Source organism: Hyla sarda, chromosome 1, assembly GCF_029499605.1.
Source record: "Hyla sarda isolate aHylSar1 chromosome 1, aHylSar1.hap1, whole genome shotgun sequence".
NCBI lineage: Eukaryota > Metazoa > Chordata > Amphibia > Anura > Hylidae > Hyla > Hyla sarda.
In genome coordinates, this window is record NC_079189.1 from 198,049,192 (window position 1) to 198,071,510 (window position 22,319).

At 43.1% G+C, this 22,319-nt stretch overlaps 1 protein-coding gene across 4 annotated transcripts in view; it reads left to right on the top strand.

The window, feature by feature from the left end:
• Nucleotides 1-22,319, top strand: part of TRMT10A (tRNA methyltransferase 10A) — a 170,167-nt gene that overhangs the window by 113,003 nt on the left and 34,845 nt on the right. For all 4 annotated transcript variants that reach the window (XR_008891437.1, XR_008891430.1, XR_008891431.1 and 1 more), the window contains exon 11: nucleotides 4,532-4,656. The gene's annotated coding sequence lies outside the window, so the exon portion shown is untranslated. The remainder of the gene's footprint in view (nucleotides 1-4,531; nucleotides 4,657-22,319) is intronic.

Here is a 22,319-nt window from a genome sequence, read left to right on the forward strand (position 1 = left end):
TATAATATGTCAACAAAAGTTAGATTTTATTTCCATCATTTACACTTTAAAAATAACAGAAAACAAAAAAAATGGCATCTACAAAAGTTTGGGCACCCTGCAGAGTTAATATCTTGTACTGCCCCCTTTGGCAAGTATCACGGCTTGTAAACGCTTTTTTGTAGCCAGCCAAGAGTCCTTCAATTCTTGTTTGAGGTATCTTTGCCCATTCTTCCTTACAAAAGTCTTCCAGTTCTTGAGATTTCTGGGCTGTCTGTCACACACTGCTTTTTTAAGGTCTATCCATAGATTTTCAATTATGTTGAGGTCAGGAGATTGTGAAGGCCATGGCAAAACCTTCAGTTTATGCCTCTTGATGTAATCCCCCGTGGATTTCGAGGTGTGTTTAGGATCATTATCCATTTGTAGAAGCCATCCTCTCTTTAACTTCAGCTTTTTCACAGATGGCATCAAGTTAGCATCCAAAATTTGCTGAAATTTTATTGAATCCATTTTTCCTTCTACTCGTGAAATGTTACGTGTTCCACAATCCCAAAGCATGATTGATCCACCCCCACGCTTAACAGTTGGACAGAGGTTCTTTTCATTAAATTCTGTTCCCCTTCTTCTTTTTACGTACCTTTGCTCATTCCAGCCAAAAAATTCAATTTTAACCTCATCGGTCCACAGAACTTGTTTCCAAAATGCATCTGGCTTGTCTATATGTTCATTGGCAAAGTTCAAACGCTGATTTTTGTGGTGAGGACGTAGAAGAGGTTTTCTTCTGATGACTCTTCCATGAAGACCATATTTGTACAAGTATCTCTTTATAGTGGAATAGTGTACCACAACTCCAGTGTCTGCCAGATCTTTCTGGAGGGATTGTGCAGTCAAACGTGGGTTTGAAATAGTTTTTCTCACAATCCTGCAAGCTTTTACCTGGGGTGCCCAAACCTTTGACTCCCACTGTAAATTAGAGTGGAAGGAATCCAGATAACATATATACACAAGGCATATACAAGAGCCAACCTCTACATCATTCTTTAACAAAAACCTATGCTGTACAAAATAGGCAAAAATTGCCAGAGTTCTTCTTTTACTGCCATCATCAAGCTGTAATCCGAGTAGCTACCTTACCTTGGTGCATTGCGCAAATTCCTCCATGCCGAAGAGTATCTGTATGCATCCAGCCATGCCACAAATTTATTGAGGAGTTAATCTGTCAGATCAAGGGGTAATCCTATATTGCAATTTCTACTTTTCTGACCTCCCCAGTGTGTTTGTGAGTGCCGGAGTTGGCCGGAAAGCTGAAAGCAGCTGAAGCCAGGGAGTTACGCAATATAAGTAACTGCCATTGATTTTAACCCCTTCATGATGATTTTTTTTTTTGGCTCACGTTTTTTCCTCCTCACATTCTAAGAGCCATAATATATATTTTTTTTTTTCACGGACAAAGTTGTATTAAGGCTTATTTTCAGGACAAGTTATACATTTTATTTTATCATATAATGTATTACAGAGCCAGAAAAATAATAATATATATATAAGGCAATGGGAGTATGATTCCAATGATACCAAACTTGGATAATTTTTTTTTTTTATGATAAAAAAATAAAAAAATAGAAAAAAATAGCTATGACCTCTGTAACTTTTATATTTTTTCAACCTAAGGAGCTGTGTTAGGGTTCATTTTTTGCGACATGAGCTTTAGTTTTCAGTGGTACCACATTTGCATATATGTGCTTTTTTTTATCACTTTTTATAACATTTTTCTGGGATATGATATGACCAAAAATCATCAATTTCGCAGTTTGGTTTTATTCTCCATTTGCGCCGTTCATTGTGCTGGATCAGTAACATCATAATTTAATATTTCGGACAATTATGCACAAAATGATATGATTAATAGGAGTTGCACCAAAACTAGTTCTTGCTTTACAATGTAAGTCCACTCCTGGACTCTGTCAGTATGTGGTTATACCATAAATTGCCATGGTTTGTAAACTTATTGTTAACAGGGTTTTTCAGAGAACTCTTTCTCCATTTAAAACTGATCAAGGCAGATTCAAACAGGGAGAGGGATGGGAGAGGGAGCAAGAAGACACTCCAACCCTCAGCACTTTAGGGGCCTGAGAACACCTCTTTGACACTTGGCACAAGAGAAGAAAATCCTTTTACTGTGTTATTAAAAGTACCAAGTCTCCTTGCCCTAACAGCTATTTAACCCCTTAAGGACGCAGGACGTAAATGTACGTCCTGGTGAGGTGGTACTTAACGCACCAGGACGTACATTTACGTCCTAAGCATAACCGCGGGCATCGGAGCGATGCCCGTGTCATGCGCGGCTGATCCCGGCTGCTGATCGCAGCCAGGGACCCGCCGGCAATGGCCGACGCCCGCGATCTCGCGGGCGTCCGCCATTAACCCCTCAGGTGCCGGGATCAATACAGATCCCGGCATCTGCGGCAGTTCGCGATTAAAATGAACGATCGGATCGCCCGCAGCGCTGCTGCGGGGATCCGATCATTCGTAACGCCGCACGGAGGTCCCCTCACCTTCCTCCGTGCGGCTCCCGGCGTCTCCTGCTCTGGTCTGTGATCGAGCAGACCAGAGCAGGAGATGACCGATAATACTGATCTGTTCTATGTCCTATACATAGAACAGATCAGTATTAGCAATCATGGTATTGCTATGAATAGTCCCCTATGGGGACTATTCAAGTGTAAAAAAAAATGTAAAAAAATGTAAAAGTAAAAGTAAAAAAAAAGTGAAAAATCCCCTCCCCCAATAAAAAAGTAAAACGTCCGTTTTTTCCTATTTTACCCCCAAAAAGCGTAAAAAACATTTTTTATAGACATATTTGTATCGCCGCGTGCGTAAATGTCCGAACTATTAAAATAAAATGTTAATGATCCCGTACGGTGAACGGCGTGAACGAAAAAAAATTAAAAAAGTCCAAAATTCCTACTTTTTTAATACATTTTATTAAAAAAAAAATTATAAAAAATGTATTAAAAGTTTTTTATATGCAAATGTGGTATCAAAAAAAAGCACAGATCATGGCGCAAAAAATGAGCCCCCATACCGCCGCTTATACGGAAAAATAAAAAAGTTATAGGTCATCAAAATAAAGGGATTATAAATGTACTAATTTGGTTAAAAAGTTTGTGATTTTTTTTAAGCGCAACAATAATATAAAAGTATATAATAATGGGTATCATTTTAATCGTATTGACCCTCAGAATAAAGAACACATGTCATTTTTACCAGAAATTGTACGGCGTGAAAACAAAACCTTCCAAAATTAGCAAAATTGCGTTTTTCGTTTTAATTTCCCCACAAAAATAGTGTTTTTTGGTTGCGCCATACATTTTATGATATAATGAGTGATGTCATTACAAAGGACAACTGGTCGCGCAAAAAACAAGCCATCATACTAGTCTGTGGATGAAAATATAAAAGAGTTATGATTTTTAGAAGGCGAGGAGGAAAAAATGAAAATGTAAAAATTAAATTGTCTGAGTCCTTAAGGCCAAAATGGTCTGAGTCCTTAAGGGGTTAAAGGGGTACTCCCATGGAAAACTTTTTTTTTTTAAATCAACTGGTGCCAGAAAGTTAAACAGATTTGTAAATTACTTCTATTAAAAAATCTTAATCATTCCTTCCAGTACTTATTAGCTGCTGAATACTACAGAGCAAATGGTTTTCTTTTTGGAACACAGAGCTCTCTGCTGACATCAAGACCACAGTGCTCTCTGCTGACATCTCTGTCCATTTTAAGAACTGTCCAGAGTAGGAGAAAATCCCCATAGCAAACATATGCTGTTCTGCACAGTTCCTCAAATGGACAGAGATGTCAGCAGAGAGCACTGTGGCCATGATGTCAGCTGAGAGCTCTGTGTTCCAAAAAGAAAACTATTTCCTCTGTAGCATACAGACCCTAAAAAGTACTGGAAAGATTAAGATTTTTAAATAGAAGTAATTTACAAATCTGTTTAACTTTCTGGCACCAGTTGATTAAAAATTTTTTTTTCCCACGGGAGTACCCCTTTAACAGATTCCCTTTAATAGAAGTGCAGTTTTGCAGGTAAACAACAGTTTTCCTTACAAAATCACACAACTTGCAGCTATATACAATCAAGTTAAAAGCCACACCAATTTTTTGTATAACTACATGTTAACACAAACTTCTGCTGCACCATGAATGGTACGTGTAAACTCACCCTAACTTGTTTATCAAGTACCTGCATCTGGAGCACATATAAATGTGTCACTCCCTCTGTTACTTAATATATGGAATTGTTAATCAGGTTATGTATGTGGTACTGTCCATGCATCATGCATTTCAAACTATTTACATTCCTCAAATTCCACCTCCCAAATTGGATTGAGGTGACAATCCTAGATGCAATGGTGGTGTGTTGTTATCCCATAAGATCGACAATAAACTGAAAGGTTAGTTTAAAAAACATTTGTTTCATTAGGGGAGTGGTGTTAGACTTTAAAATGCATTAGCTGTCTGAATCCAACTTATAATTATACTTCTTTTCAGGTGAATCAGCACTGCTCAGATGGTATGACAAACATCTGAAACCTACAAAGTGATTGTTTGATGTAATGTTACAATAACTGTCATTGATGCTCATTGAAACTATGACTAGGCCAAGCCTCTATTAGGTAAATATAGTTCAGCAATAAGGCTTGCTTCCATACTTTATTTAAGTACTGTATGGTTTCTTTATCCTCTGCTAAGGATTATAGCCGCTTAGTCATGAAATAAAACAGGAGTAACTTTATACACCACGCATGGGGGAGATTTATGAAACCTTGTGCAAAGGAACAGTGAAGTAACAATCGATCAGCTTTCATTTTTCAGAGGCTTTTTAAAAATGAAAACTGGAATCTGATTGGTTGCTATGGGCAACTGCTTCACTTTTCCTTTGTACAAGTTTTAATAAATCTCCATATTCCAATTCTCTGGATGCTACCCCAAGAGTGTTTAGAATGGATGTTTTCACCCTTGTTGTGATGGTAACCTCCACAAACAGATAACATAACCTCAACTGTCATTGGGACCTACACATATCACGGATCCCATTCATGGCAACCAATATGAAACATCCAGGGGGAGATTTATCAAAACTTGTGTAAGGCCCCTTTCACACTACCAGTATGTTCCTGCATTCTGACACCTGTTATTCAGCAATAACGGGTCATGAAAAGATGGATGAAATACAGTGGGGCAAAAAAGTATTTAGTCAGCCACCAATTGTGCATGTTCTTCCACTAAAAAGATGAGAGGCCTGTAATTTTCATCATAGGTATACCTCAACTATGAGAGACAGAATGAGAATTTTTTTTTATAAAATCACATTGTCTGATTTTTAAATAATTTTTTTGCAAATTTTGGTGGAAAATAAGTATATGGTCACCTACAAACAAGCAAGATTTCTGGCTCCCACAGACCTGTAACTTCTTCTTTAACCTGTTGGGGACGAAGGGCGTATGCATAAGCCCTTGCGTCCTGGTACTTAAGGACGAAGGGCGTATCCATACGCCCGTGGGAATTTCGGTCCCCGCCGTGCGCGGGGACTGGACGGGGGTGACTGCTGATATCTATCAGCAGGCACCCGGTGCAAATGCCCAGGGGGGTCATTAGACCCCCCCATGTCAGCGATCGGCGCAAATCGCAAGTGAATTCACACTTGCGATTCGCGCCGATTCAGGGTCATTACGGGTTTATGGTGACCCGGAATAGAAGCGGAATCGCGGTTGTCTAAGACACCCACGATCCCCCTGAAGGCATAGGAGTGAGGTGGCAGGGGTGCCACCCCTCCTATCCCTGCTATTGGTGATCTAGACATGACCACCAATAGCAGATCGGGGGCGGAGGGGTTTACTTTCGTTTTCCCCGTCCTGCCCCCCCCCAATAGGCGGGGCAGAATGGGGAAAACGAAGGGGACGAACGCCGAACGCCGAAGGTCCACTTACCCCTCCGAAGGCTGCGGGCGACGGTGATCGGCGGGCGGCGACGGAGTGCGGCAGAAGAGGACGGCTCCCTGGATCCTACGGAATCCGGTAAGTTGCTTAGCAACATCTGGAGGGCTACAGTCTGAGACTGTAGCCCTCCAGATGTTGCAAAACTACAACTCCCAGCATGCCTAGACAGCTGTTTGTGCATGCTGGAATATGTAGTTTTGCAACAGCTGGAGGGCTGCAGTTTGAGACCACTATACAGTGGTCTCTAAACTGTATCCCTCCAGATCTTGCAAAACTACAACTCCTAGCATGCTCAAACAGCTCTTTGCTGTCTGGGCATGCTGGGATTTGTAGTTTTGCAACATCTGGAGGGTCACAGTTTCAGCATGCTGGTCTCAGCATGCTGGGAGTTGTAGTTGCGTAACCTCCAGCTGTTGCATAACTACATCTCCCAGCATGCCCTTCGGCAATTAGTACATGCTGGGAGTTGTAGTTTTGCAACAGCTGGAGGCACACTGGTTGGAAAATTCTGAGTTAGGTAACAGAACCTAACTGAAGGTTTTCCAACCAGTGTGCCTCCAGCTGTTGCAAAAGTACAACTCCCAGCATTCACGGTATGTCAGTACATGCTGGGAGTTGTAGTTTTGCAATAGCTGGAGGCACACTGGTTGGAAAATACTGAGTTAGGTAACAGAACCTAACTGAAGGTTTTCCAACCAGTGTGCCTCCAGCTGTTGCAAAAGTACAACTCCCAGCATGCACGGTCTGTCAGTACATGCTGGGAGTTGTGGTTTTGAAACAGCTGGAGGTCCCCCCCCCCCCATGTGATGAACGTACAGGGTACATTCACACAGGCAGGTTTACAGTAAGTTTCCTGCTTCAAGTTTGGTCTGCGGCAAATTTTTCGCCACAGCTCAAACTCCTAGCGGGAAACTCACCGTAACACGCCAGTGCAAATGTACCCTAAAAACACTACACTACACTAACACAAAATAAAGGGTATAACACTACATATACACCCCCTTACACTGTCCCCCCAATAAAAATTAAAAACATATTGTACGGCAGTGTTTCCAAAACGGAGCCTCCAGCTGTTGCAAAACAACAAATCCCAGCATTTCTGGACAGCCACTGACTGTCCAGGCAAGCTAGGAGTTATGTAACAGCTGGAGGCACCCTGTTTGGGAATCACTGGCGTAGAATACCCCTATGTCCACCCCGTGCAATTCCTAATTTAGTCCTCAAATGCGCATGGCGCTCTCTCATTTTGGAGCCCTGTCGTATTTCAAGGAAACAATTTAGGGCCACATATGGGGTATTTCCGTAATCGGGAGAAATTGCATTACAAATTTTGGGGGGCTTTTTCTCCTTTTACCCCTTATGAAACGGAAAAGTTGGGGGCTACACCAGCCTGTTAGTGTAAAAAAAAAAAAATGTTTACACTAACATGCTGGTGTTGCCCCATACTTTTTATTTTCACAAGCAGTAAAAGGAAAAAAATTAGTAACGCAATTTCTCCTGAGTACGGAAATACCCCAGATGTGGGCGTAAAATGCTCTGCAGGCACACAACAAGGCTCAGGAGTGAGAGTGCACCATGTACATTTGAGGCCTAAATTGGTGATTTGCACAGGGGTGGCTGATTTTACAGTGGTTCTGACATAAAAGCAAAAACATAAATACCCACATGTGACCCCATTTTGGAAACTACACCCCCCACGGAACGTAACAAGAGGTATAGTGAGCCTAAACATCCCACAGGTGTTTGACGAATTTTCATAAAATTTGGATGGGAAAAGGAAAAAAAAAATGTTTTCACAAAAATGCTGGTGTTACCCAAAATTTTTCATTTTCACAAGGGAAAATAGGAAAAAAGCCCCCAAAATTTGTAACCCCATTTCTTCTGAGTAAGAACATACCCCATATGTGGATGTAAAGTGCTCGGCGGGCGCACTACAATGCTCAGAAGAGAAGGAGCGCCATTGGGATTTTGAAGAGAAAATGTGTCCGGAATGTAAGGCCACATAAGTTTACAAAGCCCCCATAGCGCCAGAACAATGGACCCCCCCCCCCCACATGTGACCCCATTTTGGAAACTACACCCCTCATGTAGTGTATTAAGGGGTACAGTGAGCATTTGCGCCCCACAGGTGTCTGACAGATTTTTGGAACAGTGGTCCGTGAAAATGAAAAATAAAATTTTTCATTTGTACAGTCCACTGTTCCAAAGATCTGTCAAACACCAGTGGGGTGTAAATACTCACTGCACCCCTTATTAAATTCTGTGAGGGGTGTAGTTTCCAAAATGGGGTCACATGTGGGGGGGGGATCCACTGTTCTGGCTTTGTAAAGGCACATGGCTCCTGACTACCATTCCAACCGAATTCTCTTTCCAAAAGCTCAATGGCACTCCTTCTCTTCTGAGCATTGTAGTTCGCCCGCAGAGCATTTTACGTCCTAACATGGGGTATTTCCATACTCAGAAGAGATGGGGTTACAAATTTTGGGGGGCATTCTCTCCCATAACCCTTTGTAAAAATGGTAAATTTGGGGAAAAAACTGCACTTTAGTGAAAAAATTTTTTTTCCTTTACACATCCGATTTTAACAAAAAGTCGTCAAACACCTGTGTGGTGTTAAGGCTCACTGGACCCCTTGTTACGTGCCTTGAGGGGTATAGTTTCCAAAATGGTATGCCATGTGGGGTTTTCTGCTGTTCTGGCACCATAGGGGCTTCCTAAATGTGACATGCCCCCCAAAAACCATTTCAGCAAAATTCACTCTCCAAAATTTCATTGTTGCTCCTTCCCTTCTGAGCCCTCTACCGCGCCAGCCGAACACTTGGCATACACATATGAGGTATTTCCTTACTCGAGAGAAATTGGGTTACAAATTTTGGGGGGCTTTTTCTCCTATTACCACTTGTAAAAATTAAAAAACTGGGTCTACAGGAACATGCGAGTGTAAAAAATGAAGATTTTGAATTTTCTCCTTCAATTTGCTGCTATTCCTTGAAACACCTAAAGGGTTAACAAGCTTACTGAATGTCATTTTGGATACTTTGGGGGGTGCAGTTTTTATAATTGGGTCATTTGTGGGGTATTTCTCATTTGAAGGCCCTTCAAATCCACTTCAAAATTGAACTGGTCCCTGAAAAATTCCGATCTTGAAAATTTTGTGAAAAATTGGAAAATTGCTGCTGAACTTTGAAGCCCTCTGATGTCTTCCAAAAGTAAAAACATGTCAACTTTATGATGCAAATATAAAGTAGACATATCGTATTTGTGAATCAATATATAATTTATTTGGAATGTCTATTTTCCTTACAAGCAGAGAGCTTCAAATGATGAAAGAAATGATGCAAGTAACAACAAAAATTTACCACTATCATAAAGTAGAATATGTCACGAAAAAACAATCAGAGTTATTAATGCTTAAAGTGATAGTGGTCAGATTTGCAAAAAATGCTGGGCTCCGTCCCCAAGGGGTTAAGAGTCTCCTCTGTCCCCCCACTCCTTACCTATATTAATGGCACCTGTTTGAACTTGTTATTAGTATAAAAGACACCTGTCCACAACCTCAAACAGTCACACTCCAAACTCCACTATGGCCAAGACCATAAGTTGTCGAGGACACCAGAAACAAAACCTGCACCAGGCTGGGAAGACTGAATCTGCAATAGGCAAGCATCTTGGTGTGAAGAAATCAACTGTGGGAGCAATTATTAAAAAACGGAAGACATACAAGACCAGTGATAATTTCACTCGATCTGGGGCTTTACGCAAGATCTCCCCCCATGGGTGTCAAAATGATCACAAGAACGGTGAGAAAAAATCCCAGACCACACGGGGGGACCTAGTGAATGACATGCAGAGAGCTGGGACCAAAGTAAGAAAGGCTACCATCAGTAACACACTACGCCACCAGACACCAGAGAAGTTTGCTAGAGAGCATTTGGATGTATTGGGGAAATGTCATATTGTCAGATGAAACCAAAGTAGAACTTTTTTGTAAAAACTCAACTCGTCGTGTTTGGTGGAGAAAGAATACTGAGTTGCATCCAAAGAACACCATACCTACTGTGAAGCATGGGGGTGGAAACATCATGCTTTGGGCTGTTTTTCTGCTAAGGGACCAGGACAACTGAGCCATGTAAAGGAAAGAATGAATGGGGCCATGTATCCTGAGATTTTTAGTGAAAACCTCCTTCCAGCAGCAAGGGCGTTGAAGATGAAACATGGCTGGGTCTTTCAGCATGACAATGATCCCAAACACACTGCCCAGGCAATGGAGTGGCTTCGTAAGAAGCATTTCAGGGTCCTGGAGGTGTCTAGCCGGTCTCCAGATCTCAACTCCATAGAAAAACTTTGGAGGGAGTTGAAAGTCCGTGTTGCAATGTGGATGCATCATCTCTTAGATTGTACAGTGGGCTATAGTAGGAAGCGATTTTGTCTGCTATACTCTGAGGATTAAATATTTTTTCTCGTTGTTATCTAAGAATAGATGGTGAGAAGAAGGTCTGTTTAATAGACTGTAGTATTTAACCTTAGATTTGTCTAGTTTTTGCCGAAATCAGCAGCTAATCTATATATATATATATATATATATATATATATATATATATATATATATATATTTATATATATATAACTCAATTGGGGACATTTATCATCGTTGCTTTGGTAAGCAAGTTCTGTAGGCATTTTATTTTTTTTTTTTTTGCTTTAGTTTTGCTTATGTATGATACATTTATTAAACTTTCGCAGGGGGTTGATAAATTTGGCTCACATAAGCAAAAAACAATAAATCACTTTTGAATACCATTTTTTTACCATCCCGGCACTCACCGCCACAGGGGTGCTCGGAAGAGTCGTACCAACAGGCCGGGAACGTCAAAAATGGTGCTCCTGGGCCTAGGGAGTAACAGATTGGCATTAATTAGGCTGGAAAGGCCAGTAACAATGGTCCTCGCCCAACCTGGTAACATCAGGCTGTTGCTGCTTGGTTGGTATTTGGCTGAGAATAAAAATAGGGGGAACCTTATGCTTTTTTGCATAAATAATTAAATATTAAATAAAAAAACGCATAGGGTTCCGCTATTTTTATTTTCAGCCAAATACCAACCAAGCAGCAACAGCCTGATGTTACCAGGGTGGGCGAGGACCATTGTTACTTGCCCTCCCCAGCCTAAATAATGCCTGCCTGTTACTACCTAGGCCCAGGAACGCCATTTTTGCCGCTCCGGGCCGTTTGGTACCGGCTCTTACCGGCACCCCTGTGGATACGGGGGTAATAATTATGGGTTAGCGCTAGTTGTTTTTGGGGCTAACTCTAAGCCCAGGCTTAGTAATGGACTCCATCTATTACACAGCTTCCACTACTAAGCCTGTCAAGTAAATAAAATAAAAAAACACAACATGTTAAAAAATGTTTATTTCAAAATAACACTCCCCTCAAGCACTCAACCATTTTATTAACATTAAACAGAAACACGCTGGTCATCCACGCAGTCCACAGGATACACAGATCTAAAATGAGAACAAAAAAACAAGAAAAATAGGTTAATACATTTATTGTCACCCGCCCGCGCATCTCCCGTGCCACACGACTACAACTCCCAGCATGCCCTTACAGTAAGGACATGCTGGGAGTTGTAGTTGTGCAGCAGGGGGCGGCTGACAAGCTCGTCACCCATCCCACAAGTACAACTCCCAGCATGCCCTTACAGTAAGGGCCTGCTGGGAGTTGTAGTTGTGCCTCAGAGGGCAGGTGACAAGCTTGTCACCCGCCCCACAACTACAACTCCCAGCATGCCCTTATAGTAAGGGCCTGCTGGGAGTTGTAGAAGTGCTGCAGGTGACAAGCTTTTCAACTGCCCCTGCTGCACAACTACAACTCCAAGCATGCTCTTACAGTAAGGGCATGCTGGGAGTTGTAGTTGTGCAGCAGAGGGCAGGTGACAAGCTTGTGACCCGCACCACAACTACAACTCCCAGCATGCCGTTACTGTCAGGGCATGCTGGGAGTTGTAGTCGTGCAAGCCAGGGTAGCGAGCAGTAATGAGCTCTGCTCCCTGGTTGGGGTTGATAAGAAAATCACTGTAATTTCATATTTGAAATTACAGTAAAGTCCGCTGCGCTGTGGTAAGGAGCCCGGGCTGACATAACGCCCGCAGCCGGGAGATGTGCAGGAGCCATCCCTGCCATCTCTCAGCGTGTACTGCAGTGCTGAGGGATGGCAGGGATGGGTCCTGCACATCTCCCCACCCGGCTGCGGGAGTCCCGGGCGGCTGCAGAGTGATGCCAGCCCGGGCTCCTTTTAACATATAACGGAGCTGCAGAGTTTTTAGTCCCTACTGTAAGATCAAATTTTCCACCTAGTCCCGTGATGGCTGCACAGTCCCGGTCAATCACGGGACCCAGCGAGAAATATGAAATTACAGTAGGGGATATAGAGGTATGTTAAAAGGAGCCCGGGCTGGAATCACTCTGCAGCCGCCCAGGCTCTGTCTGATTCTAACCCCGCTACCCTAACAAAATGACCAGGACACTGATTTACATCCCACCCTTGTCTCCCACATCGCACATCTCCCGCCCACTACCTGCTACAAGACTACAACTCCCAGCATGCCCTCACTGTATGGGCATGCTGGGAGTTGTAGTCTTGCAACAGGTAGCAGACAGATGGGAGATGTGTAGCGCGGGTGGTTTGGAGACAAGCGGGGGCATCTAAAGCAGTGTCCCAGTCATTATGTTAGGGTAGCGGGCAGGGCTCAAGTCCTGCAGGAACTCATGGGAATTGAGTTCCTGCACTTTTTCCACTGCAGGAACCCTGTTCCCATTATCAAGAGTCCTGTAGGACCAATCATTGAGTGGAAATCTTGGGTGAGTTCCCACACTTTTTCTTCCAGGACTTCACCCCTGGTAACGGGGTTTAAATTAGGCGGAGCCCGGGCAGCTGCAGAGTGATGCCATCCTGGGCTCCTTTGTACAGTTGTTATATCATATTTCCCGCTGGAGCTGTGATCATGGCTGCCAGCGGGAAATATAAAAATGTTGCTCTCCAAAGCCGTTTTGTAAGCCAGCTCTCGGCTGGCTTACATTTATGCTGTTTTGGAGGCCTTGCAACTTTTTGTGCGACTTTCGCACTTGATAAATCCCTGACCGCTGCAAAGTGAAATATAAAATTCACTTTCGTGAGCTCTTTTGTATCTTTTTATTCACAGCCAAAAGTCGCACAAAAATTTGCTTAGGTGCTAATGCGACTTTTTGTGCGACTTTTGTAAGCAAAAAAAAAAGAGCTCTAAATCTATATACAGTGACCCCCGACCTACGATGGCCCCTACATACGATCATTTCAACATACGATGGCCTCTCAGAGGCCATCGCATGTTGAAGGCAGCATCAACATACGATGCTTTTGTATGTCGGGGCCATCGCATAAACGGCTATCCGGCAGCACAGACTGCTTGAGCTGCCACCGGATAGCCGTTTACGGTGCCCCGTGTGGTCCGCTGACGATCACTTACCTGTCCTCGGGGCTCCGGCGCATCCTCTTCGGGATCCCCTGCATGGTCGGCGCTCGCCATCGTTGTCATCATGTCGCTGCGCACGTGGGTTGGGGTTTTTGTTTAAAGTCCCATGCAAATCAATGGGAAATGTCTGTTCTAACATAACTTCCATACAGCTGGAGATATTTCAATGCCTGGTACACATATTACGGGTCTGGATATGAGGTCAGGATAGGAGGTCGAGATAGGAGGTCGACATAGGAAGTTCGAAATAGGAGGTTGAGATAGGAGGATGGGATATGAGGACGGGATAAGAGGACGGGATATGAGGCCGGTATAGGAGGACGGTATAGGAGGACGGGATATGAGGACGGGATATGAGGACGGGATAGGAGGGCGGGATAGGAGGGCGGGATAGAAGGATGGGATAGGAGGTCTGGATAGGAGGTCAGGATAGGAGGTCGGGATAGGAGGTTGAGATTGAAGGTCGAGATAGGATGACGGGATAGGAGGTTGAGAAAGTAGGTCGAGATAGGCGGTCGAAATAGGAGGACAGGATCGGAGGTCAGGATAGGAAGTCGAAATAATAGTTCAAAATAGGAGGTCGAGATAGGAGGACGGGATATGAGAACGGGATAGGAGGACGGGATAGGAGGTCGAGATAGGAGGACGGGATACGAGGATGGGATAGGAGGACGGGATAGGAGAACGGGATAGGAGGCGTTATATGAGGACGGGATATGGGATTGGGATATGACAACAATATATGAGGACGGGATATGAAGTCAAAAGCTTCCTCTGTTGACTTTCCTCCCCAAAAAGGATTAGGAAGGAAAAACCGGGCAACGCCGGGTACTCAGCTAGTCTATATACAGTGGTCCCTCAACATACGATGGTAATTCGTTCCAAACGACCCATCGTTTGTCGAATCCATCGTATGTTGAGGGATCCGTGCAATGTAAAGTATAGGCATCTGTACTCACCTGTCCCCGTCGCTCCGGACCAGGTCCTCACCGCTCCCGCTGCTGTTCCAGGGGCTCCCGATGCTGTCCCGCTGCTCCGGTGTCTTCTTCGCGATCCTCCGGTGTCTTGCGCATCTTCTGCAGGGTCCGGGCCTTGCTTTCCGGTGACGTTATTACGCTGCTGCGCCGGCGCGGCGTGCGTAGTGACGTAATAACGACGCGGGAAAGCAAGGCCCGGACCCCGGAGAAGATGCGCAAGACACCGGAGGATCGCGAAGTGAACCCGGAGCAGCGGGGATAGGTAAGTGAACCTGCTGGGGCACATTACACTGCTATCCGACAGCAGCTTAAGCATTTTGCGCTGTCGGATAGCAGTTAATGCGATGGCCCCGACATATAAAAGCATCGTATGTCGATGCTGACATCGACATGCGATGGCCTCTGAGAGGCCATCGTATGTCGATTTTATCATATGTCGGGGCCATCGTAGGTCGGGGGGTTACTGTATATAAAACTCAATGTGTGTGTGTGTGTATGTATGTTCCACAATCACGTCCAAATGGTTATAAGATATTAACATGAAACTTGGCCCACATGTTACTTATATGTCAACAACAAACATAGTATAGGTAATTTAACCCTTACTCACCCCCATTTGCCAGGGTCAGGGTTTCTATTTAAAGTCCCATACAAGTCTATGGGAAATATATGTTACTGCATAACTTCCAAACAGCTGGAGATATTTTGATAATACTTAGTCACATGTTACTTATATGTCCACTTAAAATATAGGATAGTTAACTTAACCCTTAACTACCCCCATTTGTGAGGGTGTTGGTTTTTGTTTAAAGTCCCATGCAAATCAATGGGAAATGTATGTTCCCACATAACTTCCGTACGGCTGGAGATATTTCAATACCTGGTACACATATTACAGGTCGGGATATGAGGACGGGATAGGAAATCGAGATAGGAGGTCGAGATAGGAGGTCGAGTTAAGAGGACGGGATAGGAGGCCGGGATAGGAGTTCGGGATAGGAGGTCGGGATGGGAGGTCAAGATAAGAGGTCGAGATAGGAGGACAGGATATGAGGACGAGATAGGAGGTCGGGATAGGAGGTCGGGATAGGAGGTCGGGGTATGAAGACGGGATATGGGGTTGGGATATGACAACAATATATGAGGACGGGATATGAAGTCAAAAGCTTCCTCTGTTGATTTTCCTCCACAACAAGGATTAGGAAGGAAAAAACGGGCAACGCGGGGTACTCAGCTAGTCCCTTGATAAATGTCCCCCAATGTGTGTATGTGTGTGTATGTTCCACCAAACGGCTAAAGATATTAACATGAAATTTGGCACACATGTTACTTATATGTCAGCAACAAACATAGAATAGGTGATTTAACCCTTACTCACCCCCATTTGTGAGGGTCGGGGTTTTTGTCTAAAGTCCCATGCAAATCTATGGGAAATGTATGTTCCCACATAACTTCCATATGGCTGGAGATATTTCAATAATACCTGGTACACATATTACTTATATGTCAAATAAAAATATAGGATAGTTAAATTAACCCTTACGTACACCCTTATATAAAAGATGGATTTTTTTTCAAGTCCCATGCAAGTATATGGGACTTCCGTTACCTTATTCCACAAGCTCCGCTCTGCATCTCCTGGTGAATGCCAGTCCGGCTTTCAGAGAACAATATTTTAAAAACCATCACTAAATGGTATTATACCCCTACTAAATTGCATAACTTCTACCCTGACTGCCCGGAGAGCTGCTGGAGGGAATGTGGTAAAAAAGGTACTTGAATCCATATCCTTTGGCATTGCCCAAAATTGCATGACCTGTTACAAGGGATCAAAACTTTAATTGAGCTTATTTCAAACAACTTTACTACACTTACCCCTGAACTTCTTCTACTTAACATTGGCATTGATAAAATTAAACGTGAATACAAAACTCCTATTACCCATATAGGTATAGCAGCCAGATCTCTAATTGCTAGATTGTGGAAATCTACTAAGGTACCATCTATTACAGAAATCATAGACAGTGTTTCTACCCATCATTTTTTTGAGCAGGAATATGCACCGCAATCAGGTAGAAGTCTGAAGGTCTCTAAGCACTGGCACTCTTAAGTGGTGCATTTCCCCACACAAGGACAGACACACACTCTGTTTCCTCAAGATATACATGAAGAAGAAGATGACCCAGAGAACAACGAAGAAGATCCCAACATCTATGTGGATGTTGATACAACCTTTAATACATCTATACTCCAAGCTTTTTCCGGTTGAATAAAATGCCTTTCACTCAACTATACTCACACATACCATACTATTGGCCTTCCTGTTCTTTGATATGGTTACAAACTCATATAATGCTTGTTGTGCTACTTGATGAAATACGGAGCAGGCGGGTCGGACTTTGCTTTTGGACTCCAGTCCCTTAACTGTTCCTTGATCCAAAACTCAGGCAAATTTAAAGGGGTTATCCAGCATAAGGTGATTTTAGTACATACCTGGCAGACAGTAATGGACATGCTTAGGAAGGATCTGTGCTTGCTGTGATCTGCGCTTGCTGTGAGATTACCATAACACTGTGGCTAGCTTTCTGTGAACTTGTATTTCCTGTTTTCAGTTTTCTTGTTTGCCTACAAATCCCATGATTCCATTTTCCTCCTTCCCACCATTGAAACATAAATGAGATGCAGACCTGTGGTTTTCAATCAGGGTGCCTCAGCTGTTGCATTACTTGCAGATTGCTCTCTCCACCCATTGAAGCAGACAGGCTCCCTGTCATCAGCTGACTAGTGAGTCAGGTCTCGACCGAATTGCAAGCTGGGAAAAATCAGAGACAGTAGTCATTTTGTATGCTGTTAAAAATAAATATTGGGGTGAAAATCAGATAAGAATTGTGAGAAAACCATCACACACAGGTAAAGACACTATATTATGAACTACACTAACTTTACAGCCCCTGTAGCATAGTCAAATAAAAAAAAAAATCCTGGAATACACCTTTAATGATTATATGCTGAATGTACCGTGCAGAACATTTACCTCCATATAAATAACATTATATGTTCATATTGTTATTGTCCTTGCACTAATTGTTGACCAATTCCTCTACCCACATGATACCCACATGATAACTGAAAGAGTATTTCTCAGTTACAAGATATATATCTTGATTTAGTGTCTAATGTTTTTTTTCTTTCTTTGTTCTGTTTCTGTTAAAAATAGAAAAATGTTTAAGTGAGAACATGCGTACCCTCTACACTTTAAGAATTTTATACAAATATACTAAACCACTATGCAAGGTTCTCACAATAAAAATGTATTTCTACTGAAAGTCCGTGTTGCCCAGTGACAGCCCCAAAACATCACTGTTCTAGAGGAGATCTGCATGGAGGAATGGGCCAAAATACAAGCAACAGTGTGTGAAAACCTTGTAAAGACTTACAGAAAATGTTTAACATCTGTCATTGCCAACAAAAGGTATATAACAAAGTAGTAAGATGAACTTTTGTTATTGACCAAATACTTATTTCCCACCATAATTAGCAAATATATTCTTTAAAAATCAGACAATGTGATTTTATGGATTTTTTTTTTCTCATTATGTCTCTCATAGTTGAGGTATCCCTATGATGAAAATTACAGGCCTCTCATCTTTGTAAGTGGGAGAACTTGCACAATTGGTGGCTGACTAAATACTTTTTTGCCCCACTGTAACTGAATACAACGGATAATAACTGACGACCAATTATGACAGCCATTCTGTCTAAATAACGGACATGTGCCATCCGTTATCACCCGTTATTACATCCGTCATGCACCGTTATAGTCCGTTATTTTATGTTCCTTATTTTATGTTCATTATTTTATTTCCCAGTGATTTCCTGGTTGTGATGCTGTACTGAGCATGCTCAGTAGCAATAATGGATCATAACGGAACATAAAAATAACGGACAATAACGGATGTCATTTGTGAACATCCGTCACCAAAAGACTTCAATGTTAAAATTTTAATTGCATGCACCGTCAAAAATAATGGACGTTAGTCATAACAGGTCTTACATGAAGCTACAGGATAGTCAAAAAATCCCATTGACATGAATGGGATTTTTTGACGGCCGTTTTATGGACTTTCTGACAGGAGTTTTTGCAGGAACATAACGGTAGTGTGAAAGGGGCCTAAAGGAAACGTTGACCAGTTGCATATAGTAATCAAATTGCTTCTTTAATTTTTTAGAAGCCTTAAAAGATGAAAGAGTTTATATTTTTGGCTGCATTCTGACAACTTGAAAATACAAAAATATTTCTATAATCAAATATATCTTTATTGTACAAACATTACACATAACATCACTATATGAGACAGCGATGGACATCTAAAAACAATTTAAAAAAAGCTCATGAAAATGCAAAACACAACATGGGGAGGGGCCATGAACCCCCTATCCCCAAGTCCTGTCCCACAGAAATAGTAAATAAAACAAAGCTGCTACTCCAAAGTGCACAGTGTCTACATTAGATAAATAGCAATACAATAATACCCAGAGAGCATGTGAAATATTAATGACCAAACATGAGTAATTAAAGGGTAGCAAACCACAGACGGAGGAGCAGCTAAATAAGGTGATGCAGGACAGGACAGCTGGACCCCGCGCGTTACGTCACTCCATGGTGACTTCCTCAGGGGTGTTGTGCCAGAATGTCCTAAGTCTCTATTTATAATCTTGCATATTACTTAGTGATACCTGACAAGTGGAGTGTTGGTTCCCGGATACCACATGGTGCTGAGCGCATGCCATAGCCTGGCGTGTACTTCCGCCATCCATATTGCGTGCGGGCACTTCCGCCCCATTGGCGGCTATGCTGCGCATGCACAAGCAGCATTATTTTACTGAATATGACGTACTGCGGCCTCTGTTAGCACACGCGACTCCCTGTTGTAAATAATATTGAGCATGCGCCAGCAGCGTTGCTTAGCTACGTTCTATGTTGACACATGTGACTCGGTTTTGATTGTCCCTATTCAAATGCATTGCGTATAGGACGCACATGCGCTATTTGGTGCCAGAGCGTAAGTAACAGGCAGATAAATGTCATGGGTCACATAGATATGGATAAATATGGCATACATGTGAATGGAAAAAGGAAGCAATGGACACAAATAAAAAGCACAGAAGTAAAAATAAAGTTAAATATGAGGTTAGGAGATATCAATCATCATAGATGGTAAAGGATAATCTATATAGCCTGCATACTAATAATTTTATGTACTGCCATGCTGATATTAGCATATTAGCATACTAGTAGGTTTTATGAATTAGCATAGCGTACATAAATAAAATGAAAATATGTGACATGTAAAGATGTAGATAATAGTGATATGAGTCATTATAGTTATAAATTATGAATTATACATAGATACTGACGGTACAATACATATAGTATGCATACCAATTCGTTCTGCATGCTAACCAGTAGCGTACATGTAATGTACACGGATGATTATACATAAGCTCCTTGGGTATGTTGATCCCACAATTCTGCCAACTACCATCACTAAAAATAATAATTGAGAAAGGCTGCATGTTAGCAGCTGAAACGCTGCCTTCTGCATTTTTTGATGGAATAAAACACCTTTTACAAGTTTTCCACCAACATCTTTGGAGTGCTGCAGTGTTCTTTACCTTCTTAAAAATAATAATGAATAAATATAAAGTTATAACACATGAATATGTGCATAATAAATGAGTAAAGAACTGTAATAAATGAATGTGCGCATGATCACATAGGTATATAGAATGCTAGACCGTTGGGTGGTAGTGAAAGAATACAAGTATATAAGTGTAGAGTGTAAAAAATGCTATGTATGTGATGTAGTATCATGTAGGCCATCTAAATGGTGCTTGAGAGAGAGTATAAGGCATGAGTGTATTGCATGGTATGTGAGATGAGAGACTCAAAATTAAAACATTAGTTATTGGTGTAACATAGCATGTGAAACACAACAAGCATAAATAACTGTAATACCATAGATAAGAAGATAATGTAGTATGTGTAGGAAAAAAAAGATCCTTCAAAGGACATATCGGCATATAGGGGTAGATTGTAGTTATCACCAATAAAGGAGTATATCTAATAGATAATAACATGTCAAGGTAAGTATCCACTACATAGTCCGGCAAATAATGCTGAAACAAAGGGTTTAACATTTTTAGTATACTACTGGATATATTTGTTTATGGCATGTCGTGATGATCGCTACACCATATAGAATATGACAAGCCACTTAACACATAATATAATAATAGAGCCATAAATATATATATATATATATATATATATATATGTTACGCCGAGCGCTCCGGGTCCCCGCTCCTCCCCGAAGCGCTCGCAGCATCCTCTCATTCGCAGCGCCCCGGTCAGACCTGCTGACCGGGTGCGCTGCAATATCACTCCCAGCCGGGATGCGATTCGCGACGCAGGAGGCGCCCGCTCGCGATGCGCATCCCGGCTCCCGTACCTGACCCATTCCCCGTCTGTCTTGTCCCGGCGCGCGCGGCCCCGCTCCTTAGGGCGCGCGCGCGCCGGGTCTCTGCAATTTAAAGGTCCACTGCGCCACTAATTGGCGCAGCAGGCCTAATCAGTGTGTTCACCTGTGCATTCCCTACTTATACCTCACTTCCCCTGCACTCCCTCGCCGGATCTTGTTGCCATTGTGCCAGTGAAAGCGTTCCCTTGTGTGTTCCTAGCCTGTGTACCAGACCTCCTGCCGTTGCCCCTGACTACGATCCTTGCTGCCTGCCCTGACCTTCTGCTACGTCCGACCTTGCTCTTGTCTACTCCCTTGTACCGCGCTTATCTTCAGCAGTCAGAGAGGTTGAGCCGTTGCTGGTGGATACGACCTGGTTGCTACCGCTGCTGCAAGACCATCCCGCTTTGCGGCGGGCTCTGGTGAATACCAGTAGCAACTTAGAACCGGTCCACCAACACGGTCCACGCCAATCCCTCTCTGGCACAGAGGATCCACCTCCAGCCAGCCGAATCGTGACAGTAGATCCGGCCATGGATCCCGCTGAAGTCCCGCTGCCAGTTGTCGCCGACCTCACCACGGTGGTCGCCCAGCAGTCGCAACAGATAGCGCAACAAGGCCACCAGCTGTCTCAACTGACCGTGATGCTACAGCAGCTATTACCACTGCTCCAGCAATCTTCTCCTCCGCCAGCTCCTGCACTTCCTCCACAGCGAGTGGCCGCTTCTAGCCTTCGATTATCCTTGCCGGATAAATTTGATGGGGACTCTAAGTTTTGCCGTGGCTTTCTTTCGCAATGTTCCCTGCACTTGGAGATGATGTCGGACCAGTTTCCTACTGAAAGGTCTAAGGTGGCTTTCGTAGTCAGCCTTCTGTCTGGGAAAGCTCTGTCATGGGCCACACCGCTCTGGGACTGCAATGACCCTGTCACTGCCTCTGTACACTCCTGCTTCACGGAGATTCGAAGTGTCTTTGAGGAACCTGCCCGAGCCTCTTCTGCTGAGACTGCCCTGCTGAACCTGGTCCAGGGTAATTCTTTTGTTGGCAAGTACGCCATCCAATTCCGTACTCTTGCCTCCGAATTACCCTGGAATAACGAGGCCCTCTGCGCGACCTTTAAAAAAGGCCTATCCAGTAACATTAAAGATGTGCTGGCCGCACGAGAAATTCCTGCTAACCTGCATGAACTTATTCATCTTGCCACCCGCATTGACATGCGTTTTTCAGAAAGGCGTCAGGATCTCCGCCAGGATATGGACTTTGTTCGCACGAGGCGGTTTCTCTCCCCGGCTCCTCTCTCCTCTGGTCCTCTGCAATCCGTTCCTGTGCCT